We start from the raw sequence: 25,131 nt of genomic DNA, 5'->3' as shown, positions 1-25,131 counted from the left end.
CCTTCCAGCCAAAATATTTATCAGCTTTGGTAATAAGTTTTTAAGTTTTTGCCTGATTTTTTTTTTTTTTGCTTTAAAAAAGCTTATGTTTCTATTTATGTTGTGGTAGATTTAGTCAACTATGATCAAGACAGGTCTGTAACAGGTTAAAAGATAATATGCTTCTGAGCTGGGAAGGCATTAGAGATTAGTCTGAATATCTTGATCATATGAATTTCCTCATTGGAGGTGGAAGGAAGCTTAGCAGGGGCCCCATGGACCCAGCTCTGGTCACAGTTTTACAGCATAGAACTAGAAATGGTGCTTTTAGATCATGTTTAACACCAATTTCCAGTTTAATTAATTCTTTCCTGTCATGTGTTAAAGGTGGGATTTGTATGCAGGCAGTAGAGGAGGCCCCAGCCAAATTTTCACCACTTGTTGTTCTAGTCCAGCTTGGGTGGTCTTAACATAGATGTGGCTTCATCAGATGAATCTTTGATGTTTTGGGATAGTGTAGGATTGGATTGGAAAGCCATGCAACATGCTTCTTTGAAAGACTCTTTCCTGAAAGGCCCTGGAGCTGCAGGTGGATGCAGTCAGTTGGCTCTTCCAAGTTGTACTGAAGGCTTAAATGCTGCTGGTAATGGTTTATGCCACTGGGCACGAGTACTGCAAACCAGGAGATACATTTCAGACCCACTGGGGAACTGTTCCATGTAACTGGTGCTTCCCAGCCTTGCACATAGATGGACATCAAAAGCTGTGAAGCAGCCAAGACAATGAAAGTAATTAAATCAGAATAATTGCAGCAAGGCAGGGGAAAAAAAGAATGTATTTAGTGTGCTGCAGTCCAAGGACATTGGGCTGGATGAAACATGAGGCTTTGAACCAGGAAGTGTTTCAGTGGAATGGGCTTTGGATTTCCTAGTATATTTGTGTTAAAATGAAAGCTGGACATACTGCTGGAAGATTACTTGCTTCAGGATGCATGACTTTGGAATCTGCCTAACTCTAAGAATCTCTAAAAGAGGTTTAATTTTTTCTTTTCAATGAAACTCCTGTAGTCCAAAAAACAGAAGGCTTGGTGTAAATATTAAGAGATCCAGGTACTTTCATATGTGTGAAAAATACCTACATGAGACCTGTGGAACAAGGAGAAGATGTTTTATGAGTTGTAATTAATTCTTATAAAAATGTAGGGAGGGCACTTCAGTGGTGGAAGCAGGGATCATAAGTACTTGTGGGGCTTTTAGTTTTAATTGGCTTTTTTTTTGGATGATGTTGTTTCGTTGTGGTGTGAGGCTTTTTGTTTGTCTTGGAGTTTTTTGATTTGCAGTTTTGGTTTGGTTTCTTTTGGTGTTTTGTTTTGGCTTTTTAATTTGCTGGTTTGGTTTGTGCTTTTTGGAGAGTTTTTTGTTGGTTGTTGGGGTTTGTGTTTTTTTTTTTTTTTTTTTTTTTTTTTAGTTTTTTGGAGGGTTTTGTTGGTTGGTTTTTTGTTGTTGTTGTTGTTTTTTAGTTTGGTATGGTTTTTCTTGTTAAATCAGAACCATTACTTTAATCTTGCAAGGAACAAGCATTGCTTTACCAGAACTTGTTGCTTTCTAGTATGGAAAGTGTAGGCATGAAGACTGGAACCAAGGTATTAAAGGAATTGGAAACTTGTCCTATTTAGATGTCCAGTACCTGTTATTTTTTTGTTCTAAAAGAACTTACATGAGCTCAGGGAGATTTAAGTTGGATGGATTTCCTGCCCTTCTCCCAACTTCATCAGATCTGCAAATTGCCACACGCTATTTTAATATGTGTGGATCCATGATCTGTAAGGTATGAGTGTTCACCTGTGACTTGACTTGGGTCTGAAAAGCTTGTTGAGCTTAGGTTTTTTTGCAAAGTAGTTTGAGGTTAATTGGAGAGAAAGCAGGCCACTGGGCTCAAGAGGTGATGTGCAGGTCAGACCTCCACATTTCCAGCTCCACAGCTGGCATTTATAGCGTAGGGGTAAGCACACACCACAACACAGGAACGGGCTTCTACAGCTAGATCATCCCAACACTCCCACACCTCATGTCTGCTACAAAGTGAAAACTAAATCTGTTTATAGGTATGGTAGATCAGAAGGCAATGCAAGCGGGCTGGAGGCATGGCAGTGATTTAAACAAAGAGCCATTAGCCTGTGCATGTGAGCATGTGTTGTCACATGTGTTCACAGATACCACTTTGCTCATCAAAATGAAGTCATGTTAAGGGAAAACAGAACTTCTTCAGGGGAGTTCCCTCTATTTGTGAGACTTGCAGGGTTCATACAGACTGAGTTAAAGCCCCATTTCCCAGAGTACAATATGATAGTCTGTGTTGGTTGGTGGCAGGTAACAGCTTAATAAGGCATGTAAAATTAAGGAACTGAAAAAAAAAGGCTGAGGTAATCATAGATACATTGATGAAAGTGGTCTGTGTCCGCCTGTGAGCTGCAATGAACAGAAGACACTTCAGTCAGCTAAAAGGAGGCTTGGGAACACATTGGGGTAATTTGCCTCAAGGCCAGTGTTTTACAAAGTGTAAATAACAGAAGGACTTGTCCGAGGAGAGTTAACTGCTGTTGTGTGTCAGACTGGAGATCGTACTAGAACGTGGAACTGTAGTTTTGTTTGATTGTGTTGCATCACTAGCTATTGCTCAAACCTCTGACTACTTTAGACCATTTCAGTTGTTTGCTTCTGTAACTATATTAACAGGTAGTGATCAAATTCTTCTTAAATTGGTGAGGATAGTCATAATGGACAAACCCCATCTATCTCCGTGTGTGTGTGGGTGATGTGGAAAATACGTGGGGCTAAAAGAATGCAGTTGTTAAGTGTATGGTGGTAACTTGTGACTGAGGAAAGTCTTTACAAGTACAGTGCACTTAAGTCAGGGGAAATTACTTATGCTGGAATAAATGGGCACTAGCATTGTTTTACGGAGAGGACTGGCAGAGGTGAAAGACAGGCAATCCTTAAAACCTCCTGATGGGATGGGATACAAAGCGAACAACCATATAAACTCAGTGATGAAAGCAAGTATTAAAAATTTCAGTGCAAACATATATGTGTTTATTTTTCTTCTTTTTTACATATCAATGCATCTAAATTAAAGAAAAAGACCAAATGTAACAAATAGAGCACTTCTTGCCTGGAAAAGATGTGTGTTTAGGTTTGGGGGTTTTTTGCCATTTCACTGAAAATTATCTTTGCACTCACTGTAATCCAAAAGTCTCAAACTATCTTTGCAACCAAGATCCGATTTTGCTTATCAGGGAACAAAAAAAAAAAAAAAAACCCTCACAACTGTTTTCTACTACTACATTAATCTGTTATTTAGCTATTACTGAAAGAACACCAAAAAACCAAAACCCCTTCGTTTCTAAAAGCTAAAACATTCTTGACATTTCAACTCTTGAAAAGCGTGATTTATGTTATCCTAAATCAGTCTCCTTGATACTAATCAATACTTTCTCTCAGTTTTAAAACAGGAAATAGCTTCAGTCTGTGTTTAAATCCTGCAACGTCTCATGTCATGACCTTTTAGTAGTTTGTTCCTTTTCTCCCCCATCCCAGTTTTCCCTTCTTTTCCTTCTCACAAAAGCCCCTCAGCTTGTCCTTGGGTTTTTGCTGAACAGTGGAAGCTGTAGATATTTCAGTTCCTGCTTTTGGGTGCATGTATCTTTGAGGTTTCCAGTGCCTACTTCCTCACCTTATTTGGCCCTTCCCTTTGCTTTCCTTTTCTTTTCATATCATGCTGTACTCCTCTGAACTACTCATTTTCTCACATCTACTTCAGCCCTGGGGTAGAGGCTTCTGGTAGTCTGAAAGCCTGCTGCTCCATCTGTGGGGATCATGAACTCCTTGACACCAGCTGTGTAAATCTCTGTTGTAGGCAGTAGTGTCAAGTCAGTAGGAGCATATGGGAGATTAGTTCTGTGTCCAGACAGGCAGTATGGGCATCCAGTGATGCTGTGCATTAGGAAGTGGAAAGCCTCTATTTCCTTGTGGCATTCTGCTCGGTAATTCAGTGGTGTTAAATCAGCTGCTGAAGGGACGCTTGGTATCTCTCCATTGGCTTTAATTTGTTTCGTTTGGAGACCTGACAAACTGAAAGTTTTGGAGGACTATTAATCTTAGCCGAGTAGACATGTATTGAGAGAACCTTGTGTATAACTTTAACAGACCTTGGCATAATGAACAGGATCTTCTAGGAGAGGCCCAAGGGCTAAACTGGCCAGGATATCAGGCTTAGATTTTTCAGACATTGAGAATGGAGGTTCCTGGCAGGGCAGCTGTCTGACAGGATGCTGGTGCAGTGAGAAATGCTGGTGTTAATTTATTCATTCATGTACCAGAATAAAAAGATGGCACTACTGCACTTCTGCTTTTGTTTGTTTTGTTTTGGTGCAGATATTTACTGTCTTTATGAACAGAAAATGTAAAAAAAAAAAATGCAGAAGAAATTTCGGCTAACTTACTGTCTGTTTTATTCCTTTTTCTTTCCCTACAAGATATGTTGTAGGTTTGTGGGTTTGTTGTTTGGTTTTTTTTTTTTTTTTTGGTTTTTTTTTTTTTTTTTTTTTTTTGAGGGAGAGAGCTTAGTCTCATGAGTGCTGTCCTCAAGTTCAGTTTCCTGGTTGAAAATCTGCATATGGTAATGTAATATTTTTCTCTAGGAAAGATTTTTATGGCATATGTAAATGAAATAAGACCAACCCCTGGTGGTATTGACAGGATGCTGAGAAGGAAGCTGACTGTGTATTAACGTGCTTGCAGCTTAGGTCATTCTCACCGAACCCTGCAGCTCTGTGAGGTTCAGCTGCTTGGTGGACATGACTTTTCATTCTTTCAGTGACCCTTTGTAAAATGCTGTTTCATTAATGAGAAATATTTTTTTTTACAGACATCTCTTCCCCAAACTGTAGATGGTACGGAATTGGATGTGTAATAGTTCTGTTTATACAGGCATAATTAAAGAAATGTGAGCAGGAATCCAGCCAATATCTGGTGTAAACATTAAAATGGAAATAATCACTTTCTTTTGTGATCATTCAATTCTCTGGATCAAACTGACTTCTCCATATTTTAATCCCTTTGGGACTGGTGTGGTTTCCTTTACTTAAACTTCCAGAGAAACTTTGATTTCTATCAATTTCTTTGTTTTAAAAGTCAGGAGTTTTAGTGGGAATGGGATGAGATTTCAGGAGACAGCAAACATAAGTGGAACATGGATATGCCAAAGCAGTTTCCGGGTTTGCTGTGGTATTAGATGTATTGCCCTTTTAGAAAGTTGTCTTTTCTGCTAACAACATGGTTTAAAGAAACTTCATAGTTCTCTTCCAAGGACAGGAGAAAAATGATCTGGACAAAACTGATCCTCAACATCTTATGTTGGACTTGATGAAATATGGTGTTAGTTGGTCGATTTCTTCCAGGGCTCATCAAGCTCCCTTATTTCACTGCTGGAAGCTTCCTTGGGATTTTGGTGCACTGAGAAGAGTATTTGTTTCCTATATTCAGGAAGCAGTAAGCTTCTTGTCTGCTTTCCATAGTGCTGTGTTGAAAGCAAAGCTTCTCACCAGTTTTTTTCCCTTTTAACAAATATGCATAGCAGAAGGAAAAATATCCTTCAGTGGCGTAATTGGCTGTTTCCACCAAGTATTTTTGTTTAGAAAGTTGGTAATAAAGCTGAGGAACTTCTGTCAAGAAAAAGAGTAGTAAAGGAAACAAATAGGAAATTTTATGTAGCAGGAAAATCTAGTTTGTCTGATTCAAATTTTGTTGTACCGGATGTAGTTTGAAGAGCTCTTTGGCATCTATTCAGATGGAGTAACACCCATTCAAACCAATGTAGCTACATTGACCTCGGAATCTTTTAGCTCTGTAGTGGTGCCCAACATTTTTTTATAGAATACTTCCAGAACAGTTTCTAATGAGACACTTTCAGACCACATGTTCTGAGTATCCTCTGCCTTGCACCAAAACTGCTGCCCTCTCACTCTTCTCTCCTGTGAGTGGTGACTCTTATCCCTCATCTGATCAAGTGAACCCATGCATTTGAGCTACACAATGTATTTGCTGTTAGCATTCACTTCAAGTGATAATAAAGATATTATCTGGCATAATTGGAAAAATACTGTTTTAATGTTTTTGTTGGTTTTAAGATTGCTTTTTATGTTAAAGGATAACTCAGGAATGGTTAAGGAGAAATATTTGGGTTTTTTTGCAAGTACATGATGTCTCACTGAGTCTTTGTGGAAGAAAATCTTCGTGTAATTAGATCTTTTTTATCCTCTCCTTTGAGAGCTCCTTGGGATTTTGCTCTCTCTCCCTTTGTGTTTCCTGTTTGCTTTGCCTTCTGGAAGTGTGTTAGCTCAAACAGGTATTTAACACAACTGCCACCCAAGAAGCAAACGAACAAAAGTATCAGTAAATACCTAAGTACATGGAAGAAGAATTTAATTCTCCTTCTTAACTGTCTGAGATTTCAAGAGTAGTGATAGCTGTGCTTTATTATTTTTCTCCTATGCTTTTTATTTCTCGAGAGGGTTTCCTTAGTGTTAATGGCTAAAGTCTGTTAAAGGCTGAGTATTCTTTTCAAAATGTTTCATTGCTGTTGCATGTCCTCCTTGTCTTTGACTGCTGAATTAATGGAGCAGCTGTGGTATACATGCAGTGAAATGGGATTAGGTATTTTCATTTTCTTTGTAGCTGATTATTCAATTAGAATTTGTTATCTTGGGATATTTTTGTTATGATCTATGTCAAAGTGTCATAAGATCGGTTTCTTAAAAGTTGTTCCAGCCTTCAAGTGTCTCATCTACAACTGAGGAGTTGTTTAAGCCTAGAGCAGGATGGTAGCAAAAGGGACCATGCAACACAGAAGTTTCATAACTGACCTACTCTCTGCCACATATGGAAGAGGCAAAATATGAGCTAAGGGGATGATAGGGCAACTATATGAATCCAGAAGTTTTGTGAAAAGGCTGGCTTTTCTCTTTATGAACATCCTCCTTCTAAGAAAGACATAGGCAATGAGAGTACAAGAAGACACCATGTTCAAACATACTGCAACTTTTCAAAATTCCTTATGTGTTTAAGATATTTTATATTTTTTCAAGTTGCTATATGCTGTCAGTGGTAACTGATTTCTTTCTGCCTGTGCAATTCTGCAATTCACTGGACAAATTGCTATCTAGTTCATTGCAGTTCTAGAAGTAGAAGGTGAGCTTTTCTCTTCCAAGAGGTTTTTAGTAGGCTATCTCCAAACTTTATGGATGACATTGCAGCATGGCTGTTCGTTAACTAGGGGTAAATCCATATAGAAACTTAGATTTGCTGTAGCTGTCAGCTAATGATCTTAAGCCTCCTTTCCTATGTGAATGTCAGTGTTGGACCAGACCCAATGTAATCCAGTTTTTGGTTTTAAACAGTGACCAGTAGTGACTGTTTTGGGAATGCGTGTATAATTAGTGAATGAGACTTCTGTTGCCAGCAGCTGTATCTGCATTTTGTTTTCACAATCCTTCATTGATCTTTTCTCGTTCATAAATTTTCATTTTTTTTTCTCTGAATGTGTTTAAACTCTAATCTCAATTAGAGATTAGTCTGCAATCTCACCCTGGACAGATGGTGTTATGTACTGTGTAGAGGAAGTATTTTCTTCTCCTTTTAAATTTCCCTTGTAATTTCATTGGATACCATCAAGTTGTTGCATTTGAAGAAGTTAAGAATAATCATACTCTGACTGTTTTTCTTCCCCCTCTTCCTCTCCAGTAGGTATACCTTCAGTATATTGACTTTTAGTTGAGTTTTTCAGAGCGTCTTTGTTTAAAAGAACTTTAATATTTTTGTTCTTCCCTGCCGGCTTTTTTTTTTTTTTGTTTGTTTTTTTGCTTGGTTTGATGTTGGTTTTTGTTGTTGTTTTTTTTACTTCTGATTAATTTTATCTGATTGAGAGAAAAGGACTGCCACTAAAGAGTAGGACACACAGTAGATTTATGCATTTGCATAATGGAGAGTTTCATCATTTACATTTTGTGGATTTATAAAGTTTTTGCCTTTATGGACCTAGGTGAGCAATTTCCTTACATGGAGCTGAGATTCCCATATCCAGAAATATGATTCACTCCAAAGCCTGCATAGCAACTGAAGTGCTGAAGGCCTGTAAACATATGGCTTCTAGCTGGTCACCTCCAAGGTGAGAGCAGGACTGAGATTAATGAGTGGCTGTTACGCCTGAATTTATCTGAGATGCGTGAAGTAGGCCTCCATATGTGTAAATGCTTTTAGGGAATGGCTTTGGTATGTATGCTGAAGGCATCACATGAAGCAGCTTTAAGTTAATTGTCCTCTTCAGACTTCAGGAGTTTAAAAACCACAGTGTTTCCCCTCCTCCTGCCTGCCTGAAATCAGGTTTAGGTAAATTATGCTACTCATCTCGCATTGTGTTACTTGAAGTGGATTTAGTAATCTGTCTGTACCTAAAGAAACAATTCATTTATCCTTTTGTGTTTTGTTCATCTGGGACATGGTCAGTTAAATATAACCAGAGATTCGTTTTCCTTGCAGTTAAATAACTTCCAATTAGAGAATATGCATCAGGGAAGAAAAAAAAAAAAAAAGACATTGTGCTGAAACCTGGAAGGGTAGAGCACAACACATTTCAGCCAGATTTTGTACTACTTTTGGCAGACCTGAAAGAGTCATACACCATTGATTCAGGTTTATTTGTGTGTGTGTGTGTCTCAGTGTTCTTCTGTGAATCCTACAGCAGCTGAGTAGAGAAAGAGTATTGGGACTGGTGGTGTAAAGTTGAAAATGTCTTCCCGAAAGTAATGCCACAGAAGTTTGTCACTGGAATCTCTCTGGTGAAAGGATGTTGAAAGAAAGGTGAGTCAGTGAAATGGAAGAAAGAAGAAGGAATTTTAAGTAGCATAAAAAGGGAAGTGCAGGTCATGTTTGTTTTCTCTAATTATGATCTCAGGAGAGTAACTGGCTGCAAAATTAGTTAATTATCTTGTGTTTCTTGTAAACTCCTATGCTTTTTCTGAAGACACCAGAAGTGCTTTTGCTTCATAAATCAAGTTAAATCAAAGAACTTTCATTATATTACAGAGCTCTATAAATTGATGTCACAACTTGAGAAAAACACTTTTATCTGCAAGCACTTAAGAGCACTGCCACTTTCAGAACCATGCAAGACATTAGTAGCTGGCTTGTTCAGCTCCTTTCAGCTTTCATGCTGACACGTACCATATTGAGGACATGGGTTGTTTGTATAATACTTGGTTTGATCTTTTTTCGTGGTACTTTCAGTACTGTTGAATCAATCAAAGGGAGTTATTGCTCTATTGGGTATTAGCATACATTTAGATATTTCTGCATTAAGAGCTGTTCAGAGAAAAAGGCTTTTATGTCAAAAGGAGAGTAAACAGTGTGACTGCCGCTGCTTTGAGCTGTGCTGTTACTTCTGACCCTCAAGTATTTGAAAGCGAGCCTGTTTGTGCTAGCAATTATTCCAGCTTGGGCCATGTCGTTGTGAAAGGGTCTCTCTTCTCCCTCCTCTTTTTGAATTTTCAGTTCCTTTAGTCTTCAGCAGCTATGTGAATGCTATAGATGGGGAAAAGACTCTCAGTTGCTTCTGTGATGGTTTGCTTCATTCATTGATTAGCATGCACAACTGAGTTGACTTCTTTATCTCCTGCCATACAATCTACTGGGAATAATAATGCTAAGACAGTTGGTAGTGCTGAATTTTCATAATTTTTGCATGATGTGGATGTAACTTCCCTTGGAAACTTTTTCACATGAACTTACTGGGAAAACCCAGTTCTACAGAGGACTGACTAATCATCTGGACCTTTTTCAGGCCTCATTAAATTCCATGAAGGATTAGTTTTTTGACTGGGTTTGTAGTGATTACTGTCAGCTACTAAATTGAGTAAAGAGCCACTTAAAATGCATCTGTGCCTCTTCTAATGTCTTACTTAATGCTGTTTTATAAATGTCACAGATAAGTAGTGAAGCACAGGAAGGGATAGAAATGAATAAAATTGTGTCTAAGATATAAAAGGCTGGGAAATGTTACTGTAGAAATTAGCATTGACTATGATAATTATGGCCCAATGTAATTAAAAAAAGGTTTTGTTCTTCTTGAACCCTCTGTCTTTTTGGTCGGCCTTACTTGTAAATATATGTGACATTGCATTTAAGAAGATTCCAACTCAGATATATATGCTTAAGTTTTGTAGAAAAATAAGGCTAACAGTAGTTTTTCAGTTCTCCTACTTATTCATGCTCAGTGTTCTTAAACTACAAGAATTAGATCTAGTGCTCATTTTCCTTTATCTAGCAAAGATAAGGGAAAGAAACTAGAAATATCTGTTACTACAAGGTCTTTCTTTGAGAAGTAGGTTATGATCAGATGTTACGAACTAATGAGATGAAGATGTTAATTTTTTGCTCAATTTGGAAATAGCAATTTGGAGAGTGTTAAAAACGTAAGTGCTTGAGAGCTGACTATCTTGGGAACAATCTATACCATGTGGAACTTTTCTCTGGATCAGAGCAGTTTCTGTTGAGTCTACACTGGCTGTCTAGCTTTCTCAAGAGATATGTTTATTTCTTCTGATGGATTGGCTTTTATGCCAGATGTTTAGGGGGTTTTTAAGCTGAAAAGTCCATGGCATAAAAATAACCAAGGAATTTTATAGTGTCTACCCAAAGAGCTGTTAACTTTAAAGTTGCCAAGTCTAATGTATCCACTGCTAAAATATAAAAATTCCAATTTAAAGAAATTATGCGCAAAGTTATTTATATGACTTCAATACCAGTGGGTTATTCAAGCAAGAGAAAGGGAGTGATGGGATGGTGCTGATGGATGAAGAAAAGGCAAGGCTGAAGGAGAAGACTTTACCTGGGGAAGATGCTCCAATAACATGGGATGATGACTACATGCAGGGGAAGGAGATGAGGTCACTTCTCTACTGCAGTGCCCAGTTAAGCTGTGTCTCACTGGAGACCTTTAGCACACAAGGCAACATGTGTGCTAAGTGAGCTTGTTAGAAACCCAGGCCTCACTGTGTGACACAATCACGTGGGAACCCTCTCCAGGGACTGCTTCAGTCTTTTAGTAGGGAAGAGCCTCTATTGTCACTAAACTGAGATTTCAGGTGTAGGTCTAGGTGTTTTCAATCTGTGGCCATTGGCCCATGTTTCATTGTTTGATGTGACAGGGACTCTTCAGGTAACTCCGTGTTATGCAGTAGTACAGAGTTGTTAAACTGCCCCTTACCTGCACCAGCCCAGGTGACACAACCTCCTCTTACATGTTACATATTTTAGACCCCAGACCATGTTAGTAATTCTCTGCTGGGCTCTTTACAGTACTATAGATGTTACCTCACCCGTGCTGAGGAGAGGGCTGATAATAACTTGTGTCTCTGTCCTGGTCACATTTGTGTCCTGGTTCACTTCCTAGTGCATGGTGTGCCTTGATCACACTAAAGGTGTTTTTCTGGTTCACACAGAACCCAATGCTCACCAGCTGACCATTTCCAAGGCTACATTAGTACATGGGGTTATTCTTTTCCAGGATGTGGAGCTTAGTCCTTCTCTGCCTGAACTCTGTGAGGCTTGATAGCTCAGTCCCTGATTTTCTGAAGGTTTCTTTCGGTAAAAGCCCTTTGATTTCTTGTAATCCAGTCCCCCAGTTCAGCTTCATCTTCTGACCCTCTGAGGGTATCCCTTTTGTCAGCATGTGGGTTGCTGATGATGATGAGCAGGATGGAACCTCATTGTACCTCTGGCCATTGCCACTTTGACACTGAATGTTTGTCATTATTCCTTTGAACTTTATTCTGTATGAAGTATGTTGTATTAGTTAAGCATTTAATAGGTTAAAACTGTTGGGTCCTCAGGCTAATTTCTCTGCCCTTCAGCAACATGTTGGTTTGTGTTTGGAGATTTATTTTTACTGAACAAGGTGAATATGAATAAAATTAAATGGCAGGGTATCTACAGTACTTTTATACCCAAGTGTATGTTGAGATTAGGAATTTTTTTTCTGTCCTATGTAAATTATTTTTACATTCAGAAAGTTTAAGAATTTACTTTTTTTGGCATTCAATATGTTTTTACAGGTTTTTTTAATCCAAATTGCTAACTTTTATTTTTAAGTCATAGTCAAATATGAGTTTAAAGGTAATTAGTAGTTTGTGATCTTGATGATTTCCCATTATGCTCATGGGAGAGTTGCTCATATAATGTCTCTCCATCTTCATGAAATCAGTGTTTTGAGCACTTTCATGTTAGATTAGAGTAGCTGTGACCTCCTGGGGTTTTGTGGTTTTGATTATACCTTGAACATCACAGCCAGCAAACTCCTGGCAAGGCTACTCTGACCCTGTTTGGAGAAGCGAGGTGTAGGAAATTGTATAGATGTGTACAAAGTGTAATCACTTTTTAAATCTTTGTTTATTAAAAGGTAGTGCTCTGAAGATGTGTGCTGGTATCCCAGCAAGACAGCCAAGCCTCTTTGGCTGTGCTGTGTGAGCTCTTAGATTGGATTCACATTCACAGTTGTCATTAGCAAAACAATTGGCACATCTGATTTTAGGAGGCTGGAGATAATCCTCTTGTGTATGGCCCCCATCCGTTTCCCTCTGCCCCCCCAGGCTCTCAGGGATGGTTTGTTTAAAGGCACTGTATACATACCTTGTATCCTGCAGTGTAGACCAGCTTGTAGAAGGATTCGTTATATGTCTACTGAGTCTATTGAACTTGAGCACTATATTCACATCTGTGTTCCTCTTCTGCAGTGTGTCTTGAGATCTTGCTTTTCAGTTGCCAGGTCATATTTGAACGGGGGGCTCGTTTTTTACCTCAATACCCACTTGGCTATAGGATTTTTCTTCAGTGTGTTGTATTTGAAAATGAATTGCTGTTAAGTGAATTTTGCCATTATGTGAAACATATACCCTTATCGACTTCTGGTACATCCTAAAGAGATTTTAGTGAACTTAGGCTTCCAAATCTTAGCTTTTAACTAAAAGAAAATCAAAATGTGCTGTGTAAATTGACCGTTGACTGCATGCTGCTACAAAAGCCGTATTATTAAGTCAGGTGTGCATGCGTAGGCTCAAAGCTGTTCTCTAGACAGAACTTACTGTAAGCTGACCTGCTTTTCTTGGCTGGATTTAAAAAAGAAAGCATCAGCTTCGCTGTACTGATATGCTCTGGTACACATGCAGAGTATCCTATCTAACTCACAAAAGCTGCTTTTCTGTTTCTTTTAGAGCCCACGAGTTTTTCAGCATGGGCAACTCATCATTTTTCCTCCCAGGTTTTTTGCCTCTAATCTTGCTTAAGTCATGAAGAGCGTCAGCAAGTGCAGTTTAAGTTCAAGCAATTCATTTTTTGTCTCAATTTTTATGGTATCTTTTTAAGGAGATATTTCATGTGATCTGGCTTATTTAGCTCTTTGAGTTGTAGCTGAGGCCATGGATGACCTAGGTGTTACATTAGCAATAAATAGTAAGGTAGCTCTGTCTGATACTTCAAATTCCATTGATGCTTGTGACTTGGATGTGGTCAAATTCAGTATTGCTGTGGCACTAACGGTCTGAAGAAGGCCAGTGCTTAAAAATCATTGTAGCAGTGGGAGAACAACTCTCTTCTAAGAGAAGAAGTAAAGAAGTGTGTATGGAAGAAATGTGCTCTCTTCTGGTCCCAGTAATGTGCTGGTACTTCACACTGCCTATCAGTTGTTCAGCAGTTGACCTTAAAAGACCACAAAGTAATGGCAAAGGGCTCATTATAATACCTGCTGAAATGTTTCAAAGCTGGTTTTCTATCCAGGGAAGAAGGTCCTTTAGGCAATGTCCTGTCAACTTTCAGGAGCAAGTTTACATAAATGCACCTGTTTTCTCTGTGCTGTTTCAAAGCTCTTTATGTGTAGTTATTCCTGTCTCAATCTTTATTCGTTTAAGAAATAAGAGTGGTGGAAAGCAAGGTGGAAGACTTGGTAACTGAGTACTAATTAAGCATGTCCTGTGATAGGTGGACGTGTATGTCACCAAACAAGAACTGCAGTATTTTGTGTCCTTTCTGTAAAAATGAACATGTTTAATATTCTGAGGACCTGGCTCCTAGTTCTATATTCTTAACCTAACTCAGGAAGTAAAATCATTGGCCTAGTTGGTATATTAAGCAAAACATTTGTGCTTTTTTTAAATGTCTGTAGTCCACAGAGCACAGTCCTGTGTTAGGCTTTGTCTACTGATATGAATGATCCTGTGGTTAGGAATATGGATGAAAAACAAAAAGTCCTATGTGGAAATGAAAAGCAGTTCTCAGAGTTGAGACATAGTCAGAAAATCAAATTTCTTTGATACCTTTTTTTTTTTTTTTTTTTTTTTGTCAAAACTCTTGAAGATCCTTTTCAGTAACAATCCCTTTCCAAGTAACCAGCTTGGAGCTTTCAGGAGACATAATTCTGAAGTTAACACAAGTTTGGGAAAAGAAGAAGGAATTGAGTTTTGTGAGGCTTTTCCTTGTGGGTTATTACATGGCCTTTCAGGCTGTATATATAAATACACACTGTTAATAAGAGCTGTAAGGAGCAAGTATTGACACCGGACTGTGTATGTTCATCTCGGGCTGTTGAAGTACTCCCTGACTGCACCAAAATGCCCATACAAGCTTCTAGGGACAGTCTACTCGGGTAGAGTGGCAGAGGTGAGACTGGACAAGGTTGGCCTCCTCTTGCCCAGCAGTTGCCCAGACTATTGGAGCAAGGGGTGTGCTTATGCCTTGTGTGACAGCCTGTGATGCGCGGCTTTGGTTTCGCATCTCTTCTCTGCAGGAGTCCTCATCCTTGGGAGGTGCTTGGCAGTCAAGGGTGCAGGGGAACAAATATGTGTTGTGTTCACTCTGCCATCTGTTCTTCTGTTTTGCTCTTACAGAGGTAGCTGCTAATTATCTGTGTTTTCACAAATCACAGGACACTTCTGTGTCTTAAATAAGATATGTGTATGTATTGAAACATAGATAGCCCTAGAAGGTGGCTGTGCTAGTGGCTGGCTGTGTGCAGAGATGTTATTATTGTACCTTGATGTAAAATTGGTCATATTAACTTGGAGTCTAGGTTGTGGATGAAGACTACAAAATCACCCCCTTGCCCTTGATGCTGTATTTTGATGCTGTCATTTAACCATGAGCTGAGGGAATAACTGACCTTGCTAAGAAATGAGTGAGGAGGAGAAGGAGGAAAAATAAAGGAGTAATATTCTAACAGTCTTGCTTGTGTTGAGTCTGAGGTTAGAGGTTAATGTCAAGTTCCTTTCTTTCAGCCTGTGTTTGGGAGTAGTTAGAATGCTGTGAATGTTCTGCTCTAAGTTAATACCTAAACTGGCTTTGTACAGAGCATAGATTTAATAGTTGACCAAGAGTGAGCCAATCCAGTCAGACTTAGTTGTCAATGGCTTTCCTATATATTAGTGGTCTAACTTTTTTTTTTTGGTAATCTTAGTGGAACACCCTGGTGCTCAATTTTCCTAGCTCTGGAGAGATTGTGGAGAACAGAAGCTCAGGTTTTTTGTTTCTTATTTTTAGTATCTAGGGGACTTTGCAGGCATTTTGTTCAAAACTGAGACTGAACTTAAGGGAAGGGTGGGAAATGACTTGCATTTTGGTGGTGTTGTAATGGAAAATTTGGGACCTCACTTCTCTTCCCTGATACATGAAAACCCTGATTTTTCAGGTATACTGATAGTTTTGAAATTGAAAGCCTCACATTTTTATGGATGTGGTATTCTCACTTTGGGTAGTGAGCCCTCTACGTGATTGCAGCCCTGTGATGATAAATACTGGGTAAGATGCCCTGCTCCAGATTGTATGTGTCTTGTTGTCTGTTCCAGTAGCATGTAATTCAGAGATGCTAGGCTTTTGAACTATAGCATGTAGTTGCAAGTTGATAATGTATATGCATTTTTATATTAAATTCCAAGAAACATTTCACAGAGAGGGAGAAAAATCATGCAGCACGAGTTACTAGAATTCAGAAGGAAGAAAAAACTGTCAGTGCTTGTAGTGCTGCTGAAATAGCAAATTCTCTCAAATCTGCTAGCTACAGATCCCTTCATCTTTCCATGTCAGTGTTCGTAGTTGGTTTCTTAGGTATACAATCCTGAAAGCAGCAGTAGTTCACAACAGTAATGGTGTCCAAAGCAGCTTTATTTTATATTTTTGGAACTGTAGTTAAGTGGAGGAGCAAAGCGCCCATCAGGCTCCTGAAAGCAGGTTATCAGGAGATGCAGCTCAGTCTCTTCTCACAGGTGTCAGTGACAGGGCAAGAGAAAGTGGCTGCAAGTTGCACAGGGGAGGTTTAGATTGGATATTAAGAAAAAAAAATAAGTTCACTGAAAGTGTGGTCAGGCATTGGAACAGGCTGCCCAGGGAAGTGGTTGAGTTGCTACCCCTGGAGGTATTTAGAAGATGTGTAAATGTGGTACTTAGGGACATGGCTTAGTACTGGGCTTGGCAGTGTTGGGCTGATGGTTGGACTTGATGATTTTGGGTGTCTTTTCCACCTTTAATGTTTCTATGATTCCATGATGGCCATGTATGTGGTGTGACTGATGCTTTCACAGTATTGCTGCTCTGCTTCTAGAGGTGGGTGCTCACTCTGGCTCTTCCAGTTGATCTTTTGGCTTCACCACAGGGTCGAGGCTCACTAAATTGGCTGATGTGCTTATTAATTGACACAGTGTCAATCATCACTTAATTTCATCATGTGTTGCAAAATTTTGTAAACAGCTCTGCCATGTGAGATACCGGCTGCTGGCTCTGTGTGCCTGCCCTCAAGGTTATAAAAGGACTTATCTGTGTGTTTTGCTGACTGAAATTTTTTTTGCTCTGTCATTAGAAAAAGACTGGTTTCTGTGTTGCATGAGAACTGCTCAGGCTGATTAGCATGGAAATGAATGTGCCTTAATCAGCTTGGGGTAAAGGAAGCTCAAAATTAATTTGATATATTAGTTTAATTTTAAAAACATATAGCTGTTGCCACTAGTGACCATTATAGTGAAAAATGCTGAACAGTCTTTCATTCAACACTGTGTTTATGCCAAGTCATCACTTTCCAAATAATTTGTTTTCCAAACTAGGTTTTCAGTATTTAATCTTTGCCCCATAAAGCAGACTGGGGGAAGGGCATTCAAGACAGAAACATGCAGGGAGAGATATCAAAGAGGAAGAAGATGCTGACTTGAAACTTAACCCTGTGTTCCCTGGAACACTGTGTTTATATTACACTGCTTAGTACCTCGAATCCAGTTTATAAAGAGATTATTTCCTAGCCCTTGTCCTCTGAAGATCATTTCAGTGGCAACTGTGAGAGGCAAATGAGTTACTGAAATATGAAATACAAGTGAGAAATTTTCCAGTGATACATATGTTAAAAAAACCCATATAATTAGCAACAACTCTTTTTCTTTTTGATGGTAAAAAGATACTAAATTAATTTGTGTTCTTCCTGTTCAAAAGACTGTATAATTCAGGGCATTTGTAACTACAAAGGGAGCTTTATATTAAGAAGGCATATCTAATCTATTTAAAGTGATGCAGAATGGTAAACATTAAATTTGAAAACTGCCCCATGTCCTGTGAGCATGTATGTAGAAGTGTGCATGTGTTTTGACTTAGAGCCCTGCTAGGCATTAAAAATATCCTGCTCTGGGTAACCTGAAATTTAGAGGTAGTATGCGTTGCTCAGAAAGTCAAGTGTGTGACTGGCACACCAGTAAGACTGAAAAACTGAAGGAAGAATTTTTCTATTTATTATAAGATGAAATGACACTCCTGATGATATGTGAAATAGGATGTAAAACTCTTTAAAATTAAAAGAATACTTTAACCAGTCTGATAAATTTGGATGAGCAAAGCAGTTTGAAGGACTGTTTGCTGAGGAAAAAAATTAGGACTGCAAATGAAATGACAAAGGATGATGAAGCTGAGATTGTTCTTACAGAAGCCACTAGAGGTTTGGTAAGGGTTCTGGTTGTCTGTTCAAAACAGATGGGGCTATAGAAAAGTATTAGCAAGAGCTGGAAGCAGACCAAGAAGTGAGGATTTTAGGAGAAGGGAAGGTGTGTCAGTCAGTTCAGCATCAGATGGCCATGTCAGGGGGAAGCAGGCATTCTACCTTACCAGAAAACAGGAGAGCAAAAGCCTGTGTGCTTGATTAATTTAAAGGTATTTAGCACTGCAGTAATGTAAAAGAAGGTCTTCATCCTGTGAAATGTTATGAGTTTTTCATGTGAACCAGTTACCTTCAGCTCCCTTTACCTTGGTTGAGAGAAAATGACAGTTTTAAGAGGACATGAACTGCAACCTTAAAAGTGCATGTCTAAAGCCAGATGAACTGTGCTCTAGAAGTGCCTGTTTCTCTCTGACTGTAAAAGGAGTGTGGCGTGATTAATGCAGATAGAGATGTCTCCATTGAAAACACTTATATGTAGTTGGATGAACTCCTTTGGTGCTTTTTCTGAACATTAGGTTATCCCATCAGTTCATTCAGTACTGACTCCAAAAACGCACATACTGTACCAGAGCCAGTCCTATGAAAGTTGTCAGCAGGTGAAGGAAGTTCAGAGAAATTACTAAACATAAAGTATTCAATGCAAGGCTCATTTTGAGTCAACATGTTGTGTGCTTTTGTTCACTTTTCTTCTGTGGGTTACTGTATTATATTGATAACAAGATTATCCAAGATATCTCATGGCACCATGACTGCAGTTCCAGCCCAACCCTTGTTTGGGTGACACTTGAAATCTGCAGGCTGGTGTGTGTCAGGTGAAATCAACTGTGTAATTAAGAACCGCTGAATAGACTATCATAGTAATTCTCATTCTTTCCTGAGCATTACTTTTAGTGGTGTGTTAATCTATCTTGCCTTTTTTTTTTTTTCTGGGAACCAATGCATGTACTTATGACAATGTTATTCATAGCTCTCAGCTTTCTAGGCTGTCTCTCATCTGCCTTTTCTGCAGATGAGGTCACCGAGCTCTTTTGAAGTACTACTGTATTTTATGATAGAACAGGGTAAAATCATGTTCATTGCAATAAAGGTAAACTCTTAAGGGCCTTTTGTGTTGCATTAATAAGGCATTTCAAGGAAGTAGGATATCAATTTCATGTTTCATGTTAAAGACATTAATGTCTTTGTGTTTATGCCTGTTATGGCATGGAAGCAGAAAAAGGTAATACTTGAAACAGCTTCCTTCTTTGCCTTCCTCTTTTCACAAATGAACATTAAAAATTTAAAAGAACGGGTAAGAGTATTTTGTATCGAATTGGGAGTGTGGAAAGTATGCAATCTTCAACAGAAATGCTCTAATCTCCTTGTTTTTGTGGAAGGGACCCAGAAAAAAAATCCCCAGAAAACCCAACACATGTGGCAGAACACAGGAGATGGCTGACAATTGGTATCAAACTGTGCCTGGCTTAGATATGGAAGAGCTTGTGGGACTGCTTCTCTTCATGGCTTTGTAAGATGGTCTGGATATAAATTCCTCTTAAAAATTACCTAATCTTTTCCTCTCTCTCTATATATATATATCTTATGAACAAAAGGGCTCCAGTAGGACTTACTTACTTCATTTTTATTGATCATGTATCTTTTTATAATCAATTGATAGTCTCATTTGCTAGTTCTGTAGCAGAATCCTGTTTTTATTTGGTCCTTCAGACTCGAATGCTGTAAATAACACTATTTATTTACTGATATACTGCATTCGTACTTCCCATCTGGGCCTATGTCCATATATTTTGAAGCATCTGCAGTGGCACAGCTCTAGTTTGAAGGCCTTTTGTGACAATTATTATTTACAGTTGCCATCAGTTGCTATCATACATCTGTAACTGCAATAAATGCAGGTATGCATAGGGACACAATTAGGAAAGCTGTTTATCACTTCCTGCTGACAAGATCTTATGGAGCGTAGCTGACTGGTGTGACACAGGGATCCTTGATTGTGTCCTTCCTGTTGTATTTGTGACTGCATCCATCCTGATATATTAGATGGACTCTGGGAATAAGAGGGGCAGCCTTGTAGATTGCACAAAGTGTGCAGTAAGGAAATTGATTGTTTTAAATCAGTTGAAGTACATTAAAAATTAAGTTAAAGTTCTGTTCCATTTATTTGCTTGGTTAAACTTGATGGTTTCCTGTTTCTACTTTTGAGGTTTTAAAAAACTTTGGTACCAAAATGAGTTTCTAAGTAAAATGTTTGATACTTATTTTAAAATATCACCGCTTCATTGTTGGTTTGGGTTTCTTTTGCAGTTGTTGTCATTAAATTATGACAGAATTTGTTAATTGCTCTGGTTGTCCCATAAAGTATTCCTGATGAAAAAAAATTGAACTCAAAGATCTTTCATCTTGTTTAAATTCTCTTAAAAATTAAAATAAGCCTGAACAAACCTCCCAGTGAAATGCTGAGTGGAATTGTAGACTATCTCAAGTTTGAAGGGACCCATAATTCCAGCTCCCTGCTCCTTGCACCTAGGACAAGATCATACAAGTAGAACTTTTCTAAACAAACAAAACATATCAGGTAAGAATTTTGCTTGCAAAAGTGTATTCAGGCTAAAGAAGCAAATGCAAACGAAATGTTTAAAGCCATTGGGACCTGATCTGCAGAAGTCAGTGGGAAGCCACTGACATCCTCATTGGAAACCATCTGTGTTATTGCTCTGTGCTGTGCCCCATATCGTTTTTTCATGAGCCCCTCAAAGTTCAGGAGGGACCTTAAAGTGTTTCCTGATATAACAATACAGTATGTTGTTACCTGAAAACTACTCACCCCCTGCCTCCTTCCACTGTTTCCTTATGAATTTAAGTAACCTAAGGATAATTAGGTCTGTATCTTTCTGAGAATGCCTGGCTCTGGGCTGCATTTCTGTCCCAGCTTCTTCACAAGGTATGGTTCTTTGTGCCCTCTCTTGCTTCAACCCATCCCATTAAGAAGAAGCAACGTGATATGAAAGCATCAGTCATCTTCTTCAGGATGAAAAGGCCTTTCTGTATTAATCTGTTAAAGGCGCTGATAAAGACTAAGCTGACAAGAACCTTCTGTTTTCCATATTAGCTTTTACGTTCTCGTGGGCAAGGCTACCATAAGGAAGTCCCAGAGGTGGGCGAGGAGCCACTCTGCTGCATGACTGACACTTCATGTACCCCTGCCATCATCCATGGGTACTTTATATTGCACAGCCAGACGTTGAATGATAGGCACTTTACGAAGGTGAAGTCTTGACCCCAGGCTCTCTTGTAGCCTGTGTAGGCTAAATTCACATTGTTAGGGAAAGAGTTTGAGCAAGAATCTGAAGACTTGGTCTTATCAGATTGTAGGTATTGCTACCTACAGTTGTGATACTTGAAACTTGACTTCTTTTTTTCCTAAAGTATGTGTAAAGAGGAGAATCAATCTCTTGTCAAAGACATTTTTGAACAGAGGCAATAAAAATAACTTCTGTATAAAGGAAAACATTTTAGTGAACTCTTGAGTGGCACTCAAAGAACCTTTATAAGAAGCACTGCTGTCTGACTGGGGAATGAATACAAGAGTAAGCTGAAGATTTTGATGCATCTGATGCTTTATTCATATCTTAATTCTTATTTGGGTGCATATCCAGGCAAGGCACACATCCTGATACTGTTGCAGTGAGCTCTGCAGTGAAAGCCAGGGATCTTCCATTTAATATGTACCAATTCTGTCACTGCAGAATTTTTTTTCCAGAGATGTTAGTTCTTTGCTTGTGCTTTTTACTTTGAACTTGTGCATTTGTCCATAATCTTTGTGAACTTGGCTATACCTGGGGGAGCTGCAATTTAATAGTATCCTGTGCTATAATCTTCAGTTCTTCCTGTAGACAGCTTATCAAATGTGCAGAATTGTGCTACAGCTCTGATCATCTGGCTAAGGGGATTAATGTCACCTAATGCAGTGCGTTGGTGCCAAACAGATTATAAGGAGGCTGAATCAGTGAGCTGGGGGAGGAGAGGTGTAAAACCCCTCAGGAAATCAGTAATCATCTCAATTTGCAGCTTTTGTAGCTAATGTTGTGCAGCAATGAAATGTGTTCTCTGGAGTTTTGGGTTGTACTTGCTGTTAAAGTGTCAAAGAGGATGCTTGTTACAGTGCTGTTTAGGAGAAACAACTACAATCAAATAACACTTTGTGCTGAAATCTTGTCTTGGATTTCATCTTCTTAAACCAAGTCCATAAATATTTGTGGTACTTAAAATGCACATGGAGCATTTCTGGTAGTTTGTTTAGCCTTACTAAGCATATAGGGATGTTAAATATTCACTGGGTGCTATGTAACTGTGGATATAATGAACTTCATTTGGTCAAGACAGTAAAACAATAATCTTGTGTACATTATGTAGCTGATAAATTCAATTTTATAGAGACATTTCCTTGACTTGCCAAATAATGGATCACTAATGGCAAAGTTGACTTAAAGTCTGAAACCACACCTACACTGTAGGCACAGAAGTGAGCACAGGCTGAATTAGCTTGCTTGACATGTCCCAGCCAAAGTGCACTAGAACAAGCTGGAGTATCTCTGCCACATTCTGGTCATGTCTGAGATGTCTGTAGACTAGCTGCTAGTTTAAACTACACAGTCAGAGATGCTGTTCACATTTTGTCTTTTTCTTCCCCTGCTCTTTTAAGCATATTTGAAAACAGGGCACTTCTTAGATATTTCTATTGCTGTGTAGCTGGAAAGTAATTGAACGTCAGTTGAAATTCCAGGAGAAGCGTATGTCTGAGAAGGCTGTTAGCAGATATGTGCAGTACTTTGCTGTGAAGAAATAATTGCATGGGGGGACTGCCAAAAGTATATGGTCTTGTGCACTGGAGGTGCCCCTGGGGCTGGTAATGGGGGTCTGTGCACTTATCAATCCAAATCCTCCACAGCTGGCCTCAAGTCCCTCCGGAGTTTCCAGTTTATGGCTTGAAGTCCCTTTGACTCCTTGCTCCATGCTTTAGTATTTTATTATGTGAGTACTGGGGGAGAGAGAGGAGCCTGTATGTGCATGTATAAGAGAAAAGTTAAAATTTGGTGTAGATGATACTCAGAGCTGATTTATAATTTTAAAAGCTGACACCTTTAGTGCTCCATAGGTTGGTGTGTTGGGGTTTTATAATTTAACTGGGTCTCTACAGTGCCAAGTAGTGTTTTCACTGCCAGGTAGTGGAGTGCTTAATAGATCTATCCAATCGTATTAAGTAAATTTTATGGTTTAGTCAACTTTTTCCTGTATATGGCTTTTAGGAACAGGACAGCTGCTAGACTTCTCAGGTGGTTTAGTTCACATGTGAAGTTTAAGCTTAGCAAGTTTCTTTTCCCCCAGATTATTTATCAAGTTGTTTTAAGAGTGATTTACTAATAAAATTACCAATTCAGGTATTTACTAAACAAAACCAAGGCCATAAAGCATAATGCTGAACAAGATAACTCTACCTTTTTTTGATCAGCAGTGATCCTGATGGGTGTATTAAATGGCTGTTTAAGTTGCTCCCACAGGATGTAAACTCTGAAAAGAGAAGCCATGTAAAAACCTCTGTCTCCCCTATTTCCCAAGATCCCTATTCTGCCCCTATTTTGATAGTAAAGCTTTTAGATATCAGTTACATTTTTATTTTTTTTGAGTGGTATGTGGCTGACTTGAGATGTGGAAAAGTTTTGTCTGAAGCTTTATTTAAGGAAATTCAAAATTATTTTGAACTTTAACTAAGACTGATGGTGAAAGGAATTACGGTTGTTTGTACAGATGGGGTTAGAATGGAAATATTTAATCTACATGTAGGTATTTCCAAAATACTTCGTATGATTTGGTAACCTGATCTACCTTTTCCATGACAAAAGGGCATTTTGGATGTCTTATCCAATTTAGAAACCTAGTCCTGAGTATTTTTCCACTTTTGCCTAGTTTAGACTAGTTCAATTCTGAATTCCATGAATTTTTATTGACTTGAAACTGATATAAAATGTGAGAAGAATCAGGTCAAAGTAGCTGCCAATAAATCTGATAAGGATATTCAGATATTATGGACTCAGTCTTTAGTTTTTGAGTTGAAATTGAGCAACATCATCACTGTGGTCAGAGTAACACCAGCTCACAAGACATATGTGAGATCAGGAAGTGGCCTTCTGCATTCTGATCTGACGTGCATAGTCTGAGACTGGAAAATGGGGAGGTCAGCTGGAAGAGGGAACAGAATCATTAAGGTTGGAAAAGTCCTTCAAGAAAATTTTAACTGATAAGTTCACCAGTAAACTGTGTTCTTCAGTGCTGCATCTACATGACTTTTAAATACCTCTGGGGATTGTGACTCCACCACTTCCCTGGTGGAGTCACACCACAGCCTGTTTTGATACTGATACTGTTTTGAACCTTTTCCCTTAATTTTATTCCTCATATCCAATCTAAACCTCCCCTGGCACATCTTGAAGCCATTTCTTCTTGTTCTTACCATTTTTTACCTGGGGCAAGACACCTCCCATTCTACTTTGTAGTGGTTGTAGAGGGTGTTGAGGTATGTGCCCCTGCCTCTTTTTCTCCAGGCTAAACAGTCAGCTGCTCCTTATAAGACTAGTGCTCCAGACCCTTCCCTAGCTCTGTTGCCCTTCTCTGGACATGCTCCAGGACTTCAATTGTTTTTCCTGAATTGTGGGACCCAAAACAGAACTCAGGATGTGGCCTCAGCAGTACAGGGGGACGGTCCCTGCCCTGGTCCTGCTGGCCACACCATGGCTGATCCAGGCCAGGATGCCATCGGCCTTCTTGGCCACCTGGGCACACCTGGATCATGTCCAGCTGCTGCTGACCAGCTCCCCCAGGGCCTTTTCCAACAGGCAGCTTCCCAGCCACTGCCCCCAGCCTGCAGCACTGTCTGGGGTTGTTGTGACCCCAGTACAGGACCTGGCACTTGGCCTTGTTGAACCTCATATAACTGCCCTTGGTCCATCAATCCAGCCTGTGTAGATCCCTCTGCAGGGCCTCATTGCACTCCAGCTGATCAATATTCTCACCCAATCTGTTGTCATCTGC

At 39.1% G+C, this 25,131-nt stretch overlaps 1 protein-coding gene across 4 annotated transcripts in view; it reads left to right on the top strand.

The window, feature by feature from the left end:
* ATP8A2 (ATPase phospholipid transporting 8A2) overlaps positions 1-25,131 on the top strand; it is a 302,495-nt gene that overhangs the window by 127,281 nt on the left and 150,083 nt on the right. The window lies entirely within an intron of this gene.

Source organism: Sylvia atricapilla, chromosome 2 (genome assembly GCF_009819655.1).
Source record: "Sylvia atricapilla isolate bSylAtr1 chromosome 2, bSylAtr1.pri, whole genome shotgun sequence".
Lineage (NCBI taxonomy): Eukaryota > Metazoa > Chordata > Aves > Passeriformes > Sylviidae > Sylvia > Sylvia atricapilla.
This window is presented reverse-complemented; position numbering and strand designations above follow the sequence as displayed.